The sequence below is a fragment of the Sebastes umbrosus genome, chromosome 20, assembly GCF_015220745.1.
Source record: "Sebastes umbrosus isolate fSebUmb1 chromosome 20, fSebUmb1.pri, whole genome shotgun sequence".
In the NCBI taxonomy this organism is placed as follows: domain Eukaryota; kingdom Metazoa; phylum Chordata; class Actinopteri; order Perciformes; family Sebastidae; genus Sebastes; species Sebastes umbrosus.
Genome location: NC_051288.1, coordinates 20,636,226 through 20,655,599, shown reverse-complemented (window position 1 = coordinate 20,655,599; position 19,374 = coordinate 20,636,226). Strand labels below are relative to the sequence as shown.

Sequence of the window (19,374 nt, the reverse complement as noted above, 5' to 3'; positions counted from 1 at the left end):
ATGTGTTATATTAGGAAGAAAAAAGATAAATGATGAAGAAAAAAAAGTTGGAAGATATGAAAAAGAACAAATAGTTTAGAAATGGAAGAGTGAGGACAAAGGATGGCACCTGTAATAATGAGAATAAATGGATGATGAATGGGTGGAATGAGTGGGACTTGACAAAAAAGGAAGATGAGGGGGTGTAAGAAAATAACCACTCCAGGAGGAATGAAAAGAAAGCAGGGAACAGCAGGACGGATATAACAAGAAGCTGTGATGAAAAAATTTAAGAGCGCATATGGATTGATGAAAAGAGATGAAGGAGGAGGAGGAAGAGAAGCGGGTCCGTGATGAATGGAGAAGACAAAGATGAGCAGGGAAATGACTCCGAGGTGGGAGATCCTGAGAGGAAGGAGTGAGGAGGACAAGTTTGGTCATGAGATGATGTGGATGAGAAGGAGGAGGATGGGAGGAAGAGCGGCGAGGACTCATTAGCCTACGTAAGCCTGGTACATTAAGCCTTCGCCGCTCTACTGTTTTATCTCCCTCTCTCCTTTTGTTCTCCAGAAATATCTGAGTGGGTGGGAGAGAGAGTAACATCGAGTGTTGCGAGAAAGAAGGAGAGAGTTACAGTAAGTGAAGTGATGACAGAGTGAGGGGGAGAGGAAAGAGTGACAGAGGAAGTAGATGACTAGTGAGCAGGCATGACAGCTTTAGAAAATGTTCAATATCATACCAGTAGGATACCTGATCTCTCCAATATCATCCGAACCATAACAGCAAAACTAAATACACACAGTGTGACATTTAAGCATATCTCTGCGAGGTTTCCCGCAGCGTTTTATAGTTATTTCTCCCGCTAACGTCAGAGGAACTCATGACATTTTTATGAAATATAATAATAGGCTCATTACGCTTCAGGGGAAATGGGCAGTGGCGCTAAATCACACAGCGAAGGCCACGTATCTCATGAGTGAGGTGTTTAAAGGACCAGTGTGTAACAATTAGGGGGATCTATTGGCAGAAATGGAATATAATATGAATAAGTATGTTTTCTTTAGTGTATAATCACCTGATAATAAGAATCTTTGTGTTTTCATTACCTTAGAATGAGTCATTTATATCTACATAGGGAGCGGGTCCTCTCTTCACAGAGTTCACTATGTTGCACCGCCATGTTTCTACAGTAGCCCATAACGGACAAACCAAACTCTGGCTTTCCTTAAGGCCATCGTAATTCTCCGACACACTTGTGAAATGCGTTAACGTGAGCCACAGAGTGCAAAACCGTGGTACCACCAGCCGCCGTCCGACTTCCGTTGCTCCTAAAGTAGTGATATTATGGTAACGATGGCCTCTAAGCGAGGCGAACGCCGTTACTACAGTTTTGCTCTCGGTGGCTCACGTTATCGCAGTATTGGAAAGGGAAGAGTGAGCGGAGGTTGTACTCAGTTGGTTGCAATCTGCAACCACACCAATAGATGCCATTAAGTCCTACACACTGTCTCTTTCGGACATTTTTCAAGCTAAAGTGCCAAACGTGCCCGAGTTCTAGCTTCTTAATCGTGAGGATTTGCTGCTTTTCTTTGTCTCGTGATAGCGAATGGAATATCTTTGGGTTTTGGGTCGTTGGTCGGACAAAACAACATTTTAAGATGTCACTTTGGGCTTCAGTAAATTGTGATGTGGCACTGTTTTCCAATATTTTACAGACCAAATGTATGATCCATTAATTCAGAAAATAATCAGCAGATTAATCAATAATGAAAATATCTAAACGTTTCTGTTTTCCTGTGCGATGAGGAGTTATTTACAACATAAAAGGTGAGCTCATTTCTGGTTTAACCTTTACAAAAAGTTCTTTAGATAACTTGGATAAACTTTTGTCTTATTTACAACCTGTCCGATTGTTTCAGTGCTCGTGTTTTTTGCCCCTTCTGACTTATTTTTAACGACGTCGCTGTGATCCCAGATCTCAGCAATCAACTCAGTGAGTACAAAGTCATCATGACAGATGGAAATGATGGCCAAAGCTACAAAATTAAGATCCAAGATGCAATAAACCAGAGATATCCTTTACAAAATGATGATTGACTCAAGACTAAGAGTGTGACAAAACATTTGGTGCCAACTTTGGGAACTTAGAGGAGAGTTGTTTTTAAGGGTTGAGCAGAAAGAGAGAAAGAGAGAGAGTAAAGCTGAGTTTCAGTACCAAAACCAAAACAATAAGTTTTTGGTACCTTTCTTTGCAGAATATAATCTTGTTTTTCTACAAAACTCCTAACACATGGAGCTCTCACATTTAAAATGTTGTCTAAACACAAGTAGCCACTGATCTGATGAAAGAATAAATAGATTTCTTTCAGTATTTTACAGTTTTCGGTGGTCTGTATCGAGGTTTGATACGAAGCCCTGAAGAGAGGTAGATGGAGTGGGGTGGGAAGAGAGATGGAGATGTGAAAACAGTGACATAACTGTGTGGAAACCAATCAGCGACAGCGAGCAGAGATACTTGGTGTTATTAATAAACTTGAAGACAAAAAGAGCGACAGATATTACAGGAAGAACCCAGTGAATCACTATTAGGTCACACTTGATCTTGTAGTTCCGTCTCTCCAAACAATTTTCTCTCTTCTAATGGCCATCTGTCAGACACCATGTCCTCTCTGGTTCTCTCTAGTCTATATTTATTTTCAGTTTCTATCTACAGTAACACACACAAACACATGGCGTCGGTGCTTAAGGTGTGGCACAAATGCCGCCAAGACACTGATTGCTGCGAGGAGCCAAATACCTGGGTCAAGGTGACACCGCAGCCACAACAGAGCAAACGCACCAGGCGCAGAGAGGGTTTGACACAAGCTGCTGACACCAGTGAAAAAACAGAGACACTTAACACTGCTCTGAAATCACATACTTGAACCCTTCACCTTTAAAAACACACATTGAGACGCCTACCCAGCGCAAGAGCTGCTCAGACTTGCACCGTGAAACGAGCAAAATCCTGAGAGAGAGAATACAATTAAGAGCTGAAGCGTTGATGAATAGTGGCTCTTTCCAAAAGACAGTTTTACACCACTCCCTACATTCACAACAGAGATTCCCACATCCGTGCAATCCATCCATCCATCCCTCCATCCATCAATCCATCCATCCTCCCGCCCTCGATTCATCCGGCTCACCTTTGTCAGTCGAGCGCCTCGTCTGCCCAGGCAATAAAAATCCTGCACCATAGTAAGGGAGATCCTAAACAAAAGGAGGAGACTGTAGGGGGCACGGAGAGGAAAAACAAAACAACGCAAGGGGGGGGAAAAGAAAGATAGAGGGAGGGAATAGAAGGGAAAAGAGGGAGAAAAAGAGAGAGAGAGAGAGGTAAAGAATGACCCAGACAGGCAGAGAGCTCTCCACAATGTGAGCAGCGAGGGAGGGCGAGCGCCAGGTGTCAGTACGCATACACTCACTGAGCGGCGTAGGCACGCACACACACTCACTCACTCATACACACACACACACACACACAGGCAGACCGGCAACTCTCTCTCGCTCTCACTCTCTTCCTCCTCCTCCTCCTCCTCCTCCTCCTCTCTGGCAGCAATAACTCTCCCTCATCCTCCTCCTCCTCTCTCTCTTCTTTCAGCCAGGGCAGAATTCCTTAACTCTTTCAAAGCCAGTGATCTCCGAGTGCGACTGCTCTTTCTACTTCTACTTGTGCTAATAAGGTTGGATGATTAATTGTTTTTTATATTGAAATTGCAATTACAAAAAGGGCAATTTCCAAATCGCAAAATAGGTGACTGTGAAGCTTTTAGAGTCAGAACGTTCGGAAGATGTGTGACTTGTGTAAAATGTGTTACTTTGGTGACTATGGGGCGAAAGAATCAGTCATAATCTGTTCAACGTTAACATCAGCTTAAGCATCTAAAGTGTAGATCTGTCAACTGCATTATTGTTAGACGTGACTTATTAGCAGTTTTCAATTATTACCAAAACTGACCTCAATAACTATTATGCAATTTTCAAATGTCATGATTACATTTGAATATTATTGAGTATTGTCTTACATCTAAATAAATGTGGGATAAATTTGTCATTTTTTTACAAGCCAAGTATACTTAGAAGTTGTCTTTTCATTGACTGATTATTCGAACTGATTCAAATCACGTATAAACAAGATACAATTTTGTTTATGTTTGGTCCAAACATATCTTATTTCATGCTGTGTTGACCACAAATACAGCACAAGCGTTTAATCCATAGGATATAGTTGCAGTATTGACTAGATAAATGGATAGTTTACTTAAATAATTCAGTCCTAACTTGTCCCTAACTTGTAGAAAGTCCACATTCAGTACATCACATCTGAAACTGTCTCTTCACTTTATTCTATTTTAGTCGTACAGCAGAAGATGCCCTCTATATGGATATGGACTACATCGATATAGGCGACATCTTTAGAGCTCCAGTATCACAGAGAAATAATACACCGGAGCCCATCGGGGAGTTAAAGCTGAAACATGAGTCTGTGAAGATTCGTGAAATTGTCTTGTGTGCTGGGACGCGCAGAGGGGGCTTCTGGGTAAGAGTAGCTCATGGAAGTTTGCAGAGATGCTCACAAACTGTACACACCTCTAAAATCTGAATTACAAGCTGAGTGTATCTGCTGTCCTGTGCATCAGAAGGGGAAGGATGTCCGTTAGGATTGGGACTGGGCGGAAAAAATGGAACAATGATACTGAAATAGGGTCCTAAATACATTATATCGTGCAATTTTTGCTTAAAATCAACCAATATTGGTCATTATTTCTTAGTAATACTTTTAAAAAATTGATTGTACGATTGTGTACAGGAGTTTTGGGGCGAGTCCTTGTAAATGCAAAGAACCAATATGTTGTTCCTTTGTTAGTTAGCAGGACTTTTCTACAGACAGTTGATAGATTTGAATGAAATCTAGTCTTTTGATTATTAAAATAACATATCTGAAGGACAGCTCTACATTGGCAGAGGTATGTTGAGCGCTGTCAAGCTTTTATTAGTCTCTTTTTTTGCAAATTACTTAATTTATCCTGATTTTAGTGCTATATAAATAAGGTTTACTGTTAGGCTATTATTACGTTTATTGTAATAATTTAAAAGACAGTTTTAAAACTAATTAAATACATGTTTATTTTTAAATGCAGAACACAGAAGGGCAACGAAGAGCAGCGTTTTTTTCAGCTGAGACACTTTGGTCAAAGAGTATAGAAGCTAAAAGACACCTGTGTTTTTTTTTTTTACAAAAGCTGCTGTCGCCGTTTTGGACCGAAAACATTTATTATATTTATAATATTTTACCACGGTTTTGCACTCGGCGGCTCACGTTTACCGCAGTCTTGGAAAGGGAGGAGTGAGCGGAGGGGTACTCAGTTGGTTGCAATCTGCAACCACACCGCTAGAAGTCGCCGAATCCTACATATTGAATCTTTAAATAAAAAAAACGACAGATTAATTGAAAATGAAAGTTGCCCTTAATTGATCAGTCAGCAATAAACATTAAAACAGCTCCAAATAAGACTCACATTTTAATAAATGCTGATTTTCACTCATATTCCTAAACATCCAAAAGTCGTGTGTCCGGCTCCATTAAGACACTGTGCCCAGCAACGCAGCAAACACATGCATGACTGGTCCCACCAGTGTTCACATGTTCGAGGCCTATCGCTTTCCATGACCATAAAAAAACTGCCAACATCGTCCCTGCTCAGTTGCCACCTAAGAAAAGACTCCATATCTAGGTCACAGTAACGGCAACTGCTAAATATCAGTCACGCCTCAGCCGTGAACACGTCCCTTTAATCAAGCTGTCAACGTTAACATAGAGTAGGGAGTTGACACGGATCCAGCAGAAATTATCCGATGGAAGGATGCAACAAACGCTCTCACATTGCGATTAGGAACTTCCTGCTTGGAGCCAGCGTGATAAAGAGCATAAGGAACTGAAAGGAAATGAGAGAGAGAGGAAAAGGCCATAGAGGGATGGCAGGAAAGTGAGTAAAACAAGAGGTAAGGGACACATCGAGACAGAGCGAACGGGAGTGAGACTTCCCACTATTGACGTTGTGATCAGAAAGCGGAGGAGAGGTTAGACCAACGCTTCTTTTACCCACGCATCACGCTGCCTACTCCCTACTGCTAGAACTGGAATGCACGCTTTTACAAAAGAGCCGCATGGGAGAGACACAGCCGCGGACTCTTGTGCCGGCCTCCATTTAAATGTCAACCGTACTTTCACAAAGCGAGATAAATTACTCAGAAGATTGTGAGAACAGCCGTCAGTGGGATATTCAAGACCCCGCTGTGGGCAGTCTGAGAGAGTCTTACATGTACTGTACTGATTTGAGACGTGCATCAGGCCTTTCATACAGATTTATGACAGCAATCAAACCAGAACTGCTGAATACAGAAGACACACATCTTTCACACATCAGAGTACTAGTAAAAAAAGTGCATGAGAGGATGTGCTTCACTGTGATTACTGCGACGATGGTGATACAAAAGGAACAATGTGCAGCTGAGTACTATTGGCAGCATTGAGTACCAGCTATTACAGCAAAGAATGCACTTGACGGTCTTGTGTTTTTTTTACTCAGCAACTGAAATAACTGTATACTATCTTTGAAGCTTTCTTCTTCTTTTCTTTTAAAGTACTGTATGTACTGTACAAGGACAGGTGACAAATGAAAGGAAAAAATAAATAACAGCAGACATGTTGACTTCGGTACCAAGTCAATGCCAGAATTCTGAAAATGTGGTGGTACTCGAGACTAACGCCGACCCGTGGACGATATAAAATGTGTTTGGACACAGTAAACTCACAATTGACGCATCAAGGAGATGATTTTTTCCCTGATAACGCTACATTACGAACAACAAATCCATGTTGAAATTAACTAGTTAACGTTAGCTGTTAGGTCCATGCAGGACTGTGCTGCTTACCGGCTGCTATCAGCTAGGGCTGTGTCATGATACAGAGGCAATGATTCAATATATTGCGATACTGTAAGCAAGGCGATATATTGCAATTTTTTTTCTTCAGGAAAACTGTCATAATATAAAGACACACCACCATGAATCATAAAATCTGAGTAAAAATAACAAAAGCCACTATGTGAAACGGCTAATATGGGGACTAACATCATCACACATGAATACAATTGCGCTCATTTGATCCACAAGAGTCTCAGCTTTACAGTGATACCCAATTTATGTAATTCCATTGCAGAAATATTCAAATACACTATTTTAGAATAGGTGAAAATAACACATTTATATTTATATTTAATTACGATTAATCGCATGATTGTCCATGATTAATCGCACAGTTTTTATCTGTTCAAAATGTACTTCAAATGGAGATTTTCAAGTATTTAATACTCTTATCAACATGGGAGTGGGCAAATATGCTTACTTTATGCAAATGTATGTATATATTTATTATTGAAAATCAATTAACAACACAAAACAATGACAAATATTGTCCAGAAACCCTCACAGGTACTGCATTTAGCATAGAAAGATATGATCAAATAACATGGCAAACTGCAGCCCAACAGGCAACAACAGCTGTCAGTGCGTCAGTGTGCTGACTCGACTATGACTTGCCCCAAACTGCATGTGATTATCATAAAGTGGGCATGTCTGTAAAGGGGAGACTCGTGGGTACCCATAGAACCCATTTACATTCACTTATATTGAGGTCAGCAGTCAAGGGACCCCTTTAAAAATGGCAATGACAGTTTTTCCTCGCCAAAATTTAGCGTAACTTTGGAGCGTTATTTAGCCTCCTTTGCGACATGCAAGTAGGACATGGTTGGTACCAAGTAACAAAAAACAGTATGCAAACAGTAATAAAGGAGTGTATGTTACACAGTATATGGGATTTATTGTTTTGTTTTTGTGTTTTTACTGTAGTATCAAATTGCTATCAAGAATCCTGGAATTTCACAGGGATGATTTCGACTACTAAATTTCTGGTATTGTGACATCCCCACTGCACAAAACCAGGACCGTGAAACTGAAGCCGCTGAAAGGGAATTCATCCAACATTAATTTTATTATCTACACCGGTGCGTTTCCTGCTGTGACATGTCAAAATGTCTCCGGTGAAAGAGGCCTCTGCGTGGAGACACATAACTGGATGTTTTGATGAGAATGATGTGATTCATACGCTACAGCCTTCAGTCACATCACAACTCTACTGAGCCCCTATTAACTTGTCAGCCATCTCTACTGACGTGTGAAGAGTGTTAATTATTATTACCTAGGGCTGCAACTAATGATTGTTTTCATTATTGATTCATCTCTGGATTGTTTTTTTATAATTAACTGATTAATCATTTAGTGTATAAAATGTCAAACAATGCGGGAAATTGACAATCGCACTTTGCCAGACCCCAAGGTGACATCTTTACATTTCTTGTCTTGTCCAACCAAACGGTTTGAAACCAACAGATATGCAATTAACAATGATATATAACAGAGAAAAGAAATGAATCCTGACATTTGAAAGATGTAAACAACAATTTTGTCTTGATAAATGACCTAAATTATTAATCGATTATGAAAGTGGGGACAATTACTTAACATCAAATTTCAGCTTTAACACACCTCTTTTAGACATAAAAAAATATGCTTAAATCAGACGCTCTTCGTTATTTAGCCTCTAAGTTGCTTTAATTAATTAACAAAATTAGTGGCATTAAAACAAATATGCGTTATTGTCGCGTTAACTTTGACAGCCCTAATATATAACCCCAAAAAAGTGGATTCCTCTCGACTTCAGCCCACATCTCCCGGCCCTAACCATGACTCTCAGAGAGGCTCGTCGAAGAGGTTTGCAGGCCGTCACATTCTTGAGCCTGAAGGACTCAAAGGAGGTAATTCACTAGAGGCACATGGGTGGCTGTGACAAGGGCGGCATGTGCATCAAGTAGCGCCACTGAACCATAATGATGGGCCCCGTAAGTGCCTCCCACACTCCACGAGATAGGAGAGTGCCACTGCTGACACTTCGGGCAAGTTTTCTCTTAAGGCTCCGAGCCCTCTCGGCGGTCAGTCTGAATTGTCTTTGACCTTCAGCACACTTTCGTTTTGCTACAGATTTGTTGCCATGGTTACCCGGTGACGAGGCCACAGGTGCCCGCCGATGAGGTTGGCAGCTTCGGGGGCCGTGTCGCCCACCTGGTCGACACTCGTTACACCGTCTGTGACCCGACGCGAGGAGCGACTTCTCCTGTTCTCTGTTGTTTTGGGAGGAGGCTGGCGAGGCCTCAGGCGAGGGATGTGATGAGGTCTTCCTACTGATGACCCTTCATGTCACCACTCATGAAACCTTCACATGCCTGACTCCACACTGAGGCGTCTCACAGACTTAATAAATGGTAATGAGCTTTCTGGAGAGAAGAGGAAAATATACAAGACAATCCTCAAGAGGGGAACGAGACCAACCGAAGAAGAATTTCTCTCTCAAGCTCTGATGAGGAAAACAGATTATACCCATGCATATATCAACATAACAAGTCCACTCTAGCAGACAGATCCTGGTGCTGCAGAGTTGCTCAGTCACCGCTGCATAAAGGCACCTCAGAAATAAATGTCAACGGCTGAAAGACGAAAGCTAAATGACACGTCTCAGTGTAGCTCAAAGAGGTTGTACATATCAGGCTGCCGTCCTTAGTAACCAAAGGTCAAAGCTCCTCTCGGCAGCTGTGCACCATATTGATTCACTGATCCATTGTCTGCCTCGCCGTCTACCGTCTGTGTTTACACAGCGTCTTAATGTTCACATTTAAAGGGAATTAAGACATGCGGAGATTTCTAATGCAGTGTGAAATAAAGAGGAGTTTACGGATTAATCTACGCTCTACAACATAAAAATGATACAACGGAAATAACATAACGAACCTGAGCTGAATACAAATGAAGCAAAGCCGAAATGACAGAACATATACCGATCAGCCATAACATTAGATCAGCATGGGCACCCTGACCGGTCTGCGGCTACGCAGCCCCATACGCAACAAACTGCGATGCACTGTGTGTTCTGACACCTTTCTATCGGAACCAGCATTAACCTTTCTATTGGATCAGACAACACGGGCCAGCCTTCGCCTCTCACGTGCATCAATGAGCCTCAGGTCTGACCCTGTCGTCGGTTCGCCGGTTTTCCTTCCTTGGACCACTTTCGGTAGGTCCTGACCACTGCAGACCGGGAACATCCCACAAGAGCTGCAGTTCTGGAGATGCTCTGACCCAGTCGTCTAACCAGCACTATTTGGCCCTTGTCAACGTCGCTCACATCCTCACGCTGGCCCATTTTTTCTGCTTCCAACACAAAGTTCAAAATGTTCACTTGCTGCCTAATATATCCCACCCACTGCCAGGAGCCTTTGTAACGAGATAATCAATGTTATTCACTTCACCTCTGAGTGGTCTTAATGTTATGGCTGATCGGTGTATATCAGCAACTATTTTGATGATTGATTAAAAGGGAGACTTTGCAGATTTTCCCCGTTAACTCACCGCTCATTTGCCAGCGAGGGTCCAGGTAATGCAAACCGCATCATTTTAGCATCATCCGGCAGACTGTTGGTTATACAAAAGGTATTTGAAGACACTGGGTAAGGGCTCTGGGAAATTTGAGGGGTATATTTCACAATTTTCTGACATTTTTTAAATAATTAATCAAGAAAATAATCATTAGATTGATGAATAATGAAATCATTTCCAACTAGGGCTGCACAATTTTGAAAAAATGTATAATTTTGATTATTTTGACTGACATTGCAGTTGCAATATGATTTGTGATATTAGGGGGAATGATCATTTTTACATCATAATTCTCAATTTCAATGAAAAACACATTAAAATGATGATGCTCTGATTTTTGTGGTGACCTGTAAAAAACAAAGATGTTTTCTTTAGTCTGTAGATTATGATGTGAAGGCCAGAACATACATCTCTGCAGCACCACAATATTTAATTTAAAATACAACACATTTTGCCTTTAACAAATATTGCACTTGCATTTTGAAAATTGCAGTAGACCAGTATATTGTGATTTTGATAAAATTGTGATCAATTGTGCAGCTTGTGCTTAAAAGGTATGATAGGTAGTGTATAAACCATCCAATCATTTCATTTGGCCTGTCATTGGACAGCTGTGAGTACTAATAATAGCCATGTTCGTTGTTTATATTCATAATGATAATTTTAGGGGAGAGGTTTGGAGGGACGCCTGAAGCGACGGACTGTCGGTGTTGCCGACTTGGTGACTTTCTCGCTAGATTTAGTGACATTTGGAGCTAGTGCTGCTCACTACTTTCATTGGAAAAGCGTTGGCAACACTAGGCTTAAAATCTAGTGTACTCTTGCTAATATCTCAGCTTTGCCGACCCCAACTTTAACAGAAAAACGATCTATTATTTGAGTCCACTTTAACATCTTATAATCTGTAGTGAATGGTGCGAATGAAGGGCTAAAAATGGTATCCCTCTGCAGGAGTTCGTGCATGTTATGAAAACCTGGTCCACTGAAAATCCCTCCATTCATTTTTCCCCCCTGGGTTCATTAATACAGGAAGGAAGAGCACATTCTGTGGAGCAGTAGGTGCCAATCTGTCGCTCGGTGGAGATCTGCCAGAATCAGCTCACATTAAGCTGCTGCTGCTCCTGTAGCCTCTTACATCTATCTGATAGGTGGAATGATTAATTTTTCCACGCACAGTCACTGATGTTCACTGGATACTCCATAGCTTGCTTTGCATGCAAGTCGTAGCAATATATATGGAAATGTGCAACATCTGCATATACATGTGCTTCCATCGCATTTATTAGATTTTACAGCACACTGACTACCGAACAGATGAAATCATTCATGAATACATTAGCAAAAATAAAACGAAATAATGCGTGCAAATGGTAGATCTGGATATAACTGGTGATTTTTAGTCTACAGATTAGACAAGAAACCTAAAAGTTATTTTAACCACTGGATAATTGCTTTTCAAAGAATTAGCATAGCAATGATATATTGGGCTTTAAATTAACTATTAACTTATTTTGAATAGTCCATGCCTTCCAGTTTCTTCACAAAATACCTAAAAAATCAACAGATACAATATGAAAACAAAGGATTGTGCGTTTATCTGGTCAAATTTGCAAAATCTTTGGAATAGTGGCACGTAAAAGTGCAGCATACTGTAATAATGGCAGTTAATGTGGCCCATTTACAGTCAGGTTTCTCTGTCCATAGAGCAAAAATCTCCATGTCACGCTTGATTTTCCATTTTCAGTGCACAAAACGGGGTTTGAATTGCAGACAAACCCAAAGATTTATTCATGAAAACATGAAAATAATAAAAAAAATCACCCCCACAATTCAAGCAGTCTCCATTATGAACATTTCACCTTGTATTTAATCGTAATTTTAGCACATTATTAATTCACAAATTTTGAAAATACTGGAATGCAATGTATGTATGTGCAATATGTTAGTATGTATTATATGTCAGTATGCATCTTTTTATGTATATGTATATATGTACTGTTTATATTAGCGTTGGATGTGCATGAGGTGTTTGCAGATGTTATGTTTGTATGTCTAGATGTATGTTTATGCATGTATATTCCTCTGCATCCATTATAGTGACTTAATATGTGTGCTTTTTGTGGTCTCATATTATTGTTAAATCTTACTGACCAGTCCTTTATATACAGTGTTTTGTTTGTTTACCTTTATGCACTGCTGTATTGCTGATTGTATGTCTACATCTCTTCGGTCCATATAATAATAAAAATTTAATCACAAAAAAAACAAGTACTAAAATGTAGCAGGGACGTTTACGCTCCGTCTGATCAACCCTCTCGTTCATGTGAAGTGAACAGATAAATAAAACTAAAAGGGCACTCGGAGAGCGCAGACCTCCGCCAAGGCTGTTTCCATAAGTGAAAAATGATGCGTGTATCCGCTCCGATAATTTAATGGCTTCTTTCTTGGCCCATGCTACACCCCTTCCACCAAGTTTCATAAAAATCAGGCCAGTAGTTTTTCCATAATCCTGCTGACAAACAAGCCGAACCAGAAAACCTCCTTGGCAGCAGTAATAAGTATAGGCTTAATACTGGCCAATATGTTTTAAATCAACTTGTTCAAGGTATCTTAAAGTCACATTTGAGAGGAGAAACTTACTCAACTTGTGCAGTGCAGGTGGGCTTATCTGCAGTTTAAGATTGACAATAATTACACTGCATCGGGCCTCACTGTTGTGTCACTCCTCGTGCCTTAGAGCTCAAAGCATGTTTGCTGATCTGATGATCTCTAATTAGATTTCTCCACCACTGTGGAAAATGAGCCATCAATTAGAGCGCTGTGATAAGGGGGACCGATTTGATTCCTGTCAAGCACCTGCTGCCCGTCAGACTTGTCGAGCTGCTGGAACGTTCCACGTCTGACTGAAGGGAGGAAACGTGGACGGCATTAAAGCGCCGTGTTCTCGGGTGAACTGACATTTTTTGATCACAGGCCTTTTAACCTTTTATTTGAAATGGAAATGTATGAAGTTAGTTTATACTGAACATTCCTTAGTGAATGATTTTAACTAACAGTTAGCATCCAGGTTGACAAGAGAGCCTTCTCCAATCTACAGAGGCTAGTTTGGATCAGTTTAGTGAGTTGTAGAGTCGTCCATCTCACAAGCATGTCGGTTAGGGCTGCAACTAACACCTTTTTTCATTGTTGATTATTTTCTCCATTAATCGATTAGTTGTTTGGTCTATAAAATGTCAGATAATGGTATAAAAAAAATGTCGATCAGTGTTTCCCAAAGCCCAAGATGACGTCCTCAAATGTCTTGTTTTGTCCACAACTCAAAGATATTCAGTTTACTGTCACAGAGGAGGAAAGAAACCAGAAAATATTCTTAAAAAATTACTCAAAACGATTAATCGATTATCAAAATAGTTGCCAATTAATTCAATAATTGACAACTAATCGATTAATTGTTGGAAAAAAGAGAGGAGAGAAACAAGCGCAACAGTAAATAACAACAAAACCGTAATGCACTGCAGAAGGATTTATGTTGTCACACAGATACTGGTATTGAAAAGATGCAGCTTTTTCTATCGTAGACTGTTGTAGTCTAACTTTTGAAACACTTTCTAAATAAAAGGGAGTTCAGTTCTCTATTTAAAGAAGAATTGGAAAGTGTAAATGACAGCTGTCAGGGCATCAAACCAATGAACTGCTGATCTTTACGAATCAAGACTCCCATAGTCTAATAATGTTTGAATTGAAAATCAAATCATGACCTTAAAATTGAAAATCAAATCGTGGATTTGGAGAATCGTGACACCCTTCATCCAAATGAATCCCAACTCCTGGTGTGAGCACGTGTAAGCTACATCTTGTCTGCTCAACTGCCACGCTCAGGCCCATCTCTCTCAGTGCTTATTAGTCATGCAACAGCTCCCTGTCCAGACGGCCCAACCTTTCAACCCCATTTCTCATTTTCCAATCAGCCAATGCCATAAACTGTAATTGCAGTGTCAGGCTGTTGACTTTGTTTCAAGTCTAGACCCACTGATGGGAGCAAGAAGGACATGGCAGTGAAAATTTCACCACAAAAATGACACCATCGCCTCCACTCTCCTCCATTTTCGAGCTAGAATGTAACAGCCGAGACCATGAGGGGACATTTTTCTTTCTCATTCACATCTTGGATTTCCAGGCGGGTGTACTTACATGAAACTGCCGCCGGCAACAGAAACAGTGGGCCGCTCTGTGACAAAGAAAGGCTTAAACACATCCACCGGTTGAAGTCTGATCTGTGTCTTAACGAACAGACTCGGAGCGTTTCTGATATCTAAACACTGCTGCTGCTGTGACTGCGAGACATTTGTCCTTTTTGTTTAACCAGCCTGAATCTCAGGGTGTGAGATTATACAGTGAGCATTCACTTCAGATCGTAAAAGGCGTCTGATTAATGACAGAGTGGTTGTGGAGTGAGAGGAATGGCAGCACGTTCCAGACTGACTCAAGTATTAATGACAGTGTCTGAGGACAAAACAGGCTTCATAATGTAGGTACCAGACATAAATAAAACATAAAAGGTGTAGTAAAATGCACATGAAATTTTATTTCATTCCATATAGCGATGACGATGCAGGATGACAGTTTTTTTTGTAAATTTGTTTTAATGCCAGAATCGATATATTTGCTTCATTTGAGTCTATGTGGAGGTAGAAGGAAGTTACCGCTTTTATTGTTGTAGTCTGAGCAACGTGACGTCATGTCCGTTCCGTATCCGTCAACCAAAACAAACCGCAGAGAGCCGACAAAGCAGAAAACGGCGGAGGGTCCTCGTGGATATGACCTGCATACTCATATTTTAAATCCAAAGTGGTAAACACTACACATACAGTAAAGTATTGACTGTCTAGCCGCAGCTAGACATCACGGCTAAAGCTGCATGCCAACTCTGTCACGGACAGGAAACGTCATCGTATTGCGGTAACGTGCGGTCAAGCCAGCCGACGCTACAACTGCAGAGCACCCATATACTGACATTAATGTTAAATGCATTCAAACGGCCCCGATGAAGCTGACCATGGATGGATAAAGAGAACGGAGCTTGGCGAAGTTAGTAGAAGTATACACGTGACTACGTCTAGTTTTCAAAATAAGGTGTTAACAAAGGGAACTGTATGTACAAAATACATATATGGAAATAAGATTGATTGGATTATATTCACCAGAAGTATAAAACATTGCATGTCCCTTATAAATTAAAAAGAAAATACCACTAATTTGTGAGGGAAATGTATTTATTCTACATACATGCTGAAAATCAAACATTTTTACTGTATTAATTTGGATATTTTCCAAAGTAAAAGTCCCTAGAAATGTATGATTCAACTTTTTCCCATGGTTTAGTGTTAAAAAAGGTTAACAAAAATCGCAATAAATCGTAATATTGAATCACAATTCTTATAGAATCGCAATACTTAGCCTATCGAATCGGCATCCAAGTATCGTGATAGTATCGAAGCGGGAGATATGTGTATTGTCCCAGCCCTACTCAAAAGGCAACAATGGAGCTTGTTTGTCATTTCGGAAACAAATGAAAGAAAACTACAGGTGTCAAAATGTGTCCCACAGGACAAATCAGTGAAGCAGTGTCTTAGTTGGCTATTATATCTTTATGACTAGCAGTCTGAGGACAAAATAGGCGACACACAATGTAGTTTCCAGAGAGATAACAGCCTGTTCCCTGAGTGCGTCACAATAGAGATTTATAGAGCATCATCACAATCAGAGCAGCTAATCTGTGTTATTCAATTAAAAAAATGCCATTCAACCAGCTTAGTAACTCGGGGCTCACACAATGTCTCCAGTGCAGATCAAGGGACAGCCGGCTCATCTGTTGTCTTCAGATTAGAGGGTATATTATTCCCCTTCACAGCTCAAGCATTTGCTGAAGCCAGAAGCTCACTTGAAACAGCATCAAACGCAGAGGACGCTCATCTTATCTCACAATCTCACACTTGAACTAAAAGACCATTTTCAGCAGCCACTGCATCCGCACATAGGGGCAGTTTTTAGAGTGGCAAGTGCTCTCTTTGAGCCAAGTGCTCCTCCCACGGCAGCAGGAGTGGGATGCAGCTTTCTAGCGCTCCCTGTCTGCCATAAGCTGATAAGTCAGGGTTGCTAAAGCCAGTCCTCCAGATGTCCTTGGAGAGCAGCTGAGAGAAAAAATGTCTGTGTATACACAGGTATGTCTGGGTGTCATAACCAACAACTATGTAAGTAAATTGTGTCTTTAAATAAAGGTTAAAAGTGCCAGTGTGTGTGTAGTTGAGCGTGTACATACTGTATGTACTACAAACTGTAGGAAACTGCGGGAGCCATATTGTAAGATCAGCACTCGTCTGCTGGGAGGAGCGGATTCCCTGCAAAGTGACGGCAACAGATATCAAAACACTGGAGGGTACTCCAGTCACGCGCTACTGCGTGGTCTCCTCTCTCCACTTCACACATAAATACACAAACACACTGAAGGCAGAGAGGAGGCAGGTTTAGTTCACTTCAGCCTTGAAGCCTTGCAGTGAAGGGCATCACGATATAAGTGACTGAATCAACCGATGCATTGTGTATATACTGCATGTATATGTATTACTTGATGAGCAGGAGTCTAATTTTGATTATTGACACCCACTGTGAAAGATTTCAGAGCAGCTCTTTGTGAAAAATTGCAATGCAATTTCATCTTTTCTTGGTGGTGATGTTTCTAAAAATTAGGGCTGTCGAAGCTTCGGTGAGAAATAATCAAAGCTAGTCCAGCTGCTGCTGCACTAATGTACACACACACACCTCTACACACAACAAACAGCGATATCCATCTGAGAATAACTAATAATAATTAATGTGGAATATGAATAATGAATACTGTTGTGGGATTATTCCTTATTTAGATGTATTTGGGGAATTATACATTATTATTACATACTTATATATAAAAAAATTCAAAAACAAAGCATTCGAATAGGGATTTGGAGGTAAAATATCATGGCAACGATCAAAGCTTTGAAGCATTTGCGTCAGACCTAATAAAAATGCAAGTCAGCTGTAAGAAAAATGTGATTTCACTGACTATTATAATACTGTAGTAGCTTCAGAAGCTTTAGAGCAGCAAGTCTTAAGGCCTTTACACACCGGGGCCGTGACGAATAAACGACATAAAAATGCCTGCGAATATTACATGTCAAGGGCTTTTATTGTGAAAGGTAAGAACGGAAGGAGTGGATCTGGTGTGCGCTGCCTTTGTCAAGGTTCAGACTACAGAGCCTCTGTGTTGTTGTTTCATAAATATAGATGCAACTCATTTGGTTCCGTACAACGTGATTGGTTGATGCCTTTATTCGCGGTGCAAAAGCTCAGAAAATCAACCTCGTTCCAAGGAAAAGTATGCAGTTTTTCGCCACGTAATATTCACGTTCTGTGTGAAAGTACTCATGACAAAACAACAGTTCAAAAAAAAATATTAACGTGCAAATTAATCGCACGAAAAAAACGCCATCGGCCCTTTTTTAAAGGCTTTTATTCAGCAAGCAGCTGAGAGATAACAAAAGCGTTGCAGATTTTAAATTGAGTATGATCAATAACAACCAGGAAGTCAAATATCAAATGAGGGATTTTTTGTCCTGAAATTCAGCCTGGCCTCCTGAAGTCTAAAAAGAATGAATGTCATAACACTCAAAATATTAAAAAAATGAATACTGGGAAAAGTGCAACTATTGAATGTCTTCAACTCAACACCTTAATGGTGCCACAAATCTCAAACGCTTTTTATAAAATCACGATATGACAACCAGTACAGTGACACGCGCTGAATAACTTTCCTTAAATGATAATCAAACATTCAGCAGGCTATTTGGTTAAATTTAAGTATCAATACACCACGGCAAAAAAAAGTTTCAAACACAGATTTTTCACAAACACATCCATTGAAGTCGAGAGAAGAGATGGTGTCATAATATACTGTGGGTTATTTCAAGCTTTACAAAATTAATTCATCTGTGCAAATCGAGTGGGCGGCTGGACGAAAGCCCTCAGAAAGCACATTTTCATACCATAATAAAGACCCTATTCTGGGGAGACAGTTAAGAGAGTGGAGGTTGTTGCATTGCCTTGGCAATAACCCGAAACTTATTACATTCAGAGAAGAGCGACTGCACGGTTTACAAAATGAACACTCCTAGCTCTCCCAAGTGTTGCTTTTGGCTGGGATTATCTACCACATCAAAAGGCCCTGTTCCTCTGAGTGAGAGCTTTATAAGGCCTGAGTGACAGTAATGCAAGTGTAGGAACAAAAGGTTTCATGTGGTTTTACCAAGATCCTCAGAGTAACATGGTTACCGTGTTTTTAATAGTAATTTCACCAGACTGTGGCGGGAAAAGGGATTTACAGGTTGGTCTGTGAACCACACAGAGAAATGGGTTTAATTTGGCAGCGAATGCTGGGAAGTTTCTGCACGGTTCACCAAATTAAAGACGTTTAAAAGACCTTTTTAATACCAAATAAAATGAACACTTGATCATACCAAACCAAAGAATGATGGAAAAGCAGTAGGGACAATAAGGCCTATTATTATTTATTAGGTACATTATTTTATTGGCATTTATATAAAATATTTTTCCTCAATTCCCAGCTATAAAATAATAATTATTAGTAATATAATCAATTAATTCACGTGACCTGGACCTAAAGTAGCTGCAGAAAATGGATGGAAGATTAACCAATTAAAGTGTCAATAGACAAGTATTTTGCTTTAACTTATCATAATGAAGTAAATGTTGATT

At 40.3% G+C, this 19,374-nt stretch overlaps 1 protein-coding gene across 9 annotated transcripts in view; it reads right to left on the bottom strand.

Annotated features, from left to right (window-relative positions):
- The window catches only part of tanc2b (tetratricopeptide repeat, ankyrin repeat and coiled-coil containing 2b), a 173,561-nt gene that overhangs the window by 104,865 nt on the left and 49,322 nt on the right, over window positions 1–19,374 (bottom strand). The window contains exon 1 of one of the 9 annotated variants that reach the window (XM_037754848.1): window positions 3,165–3,301. The exons of the other annotated variants lie outside the window; for them this stretch is intronic. The gene's annotated coding sequence lies outside the window, so the exon portion shown is untranslated. Of the gene's footprint in view, window positions 1–3,164; window positions 3,302–19,374 lie in introns of those variants that run through there. 9 annotated transcript variants of the gene reach the window in all.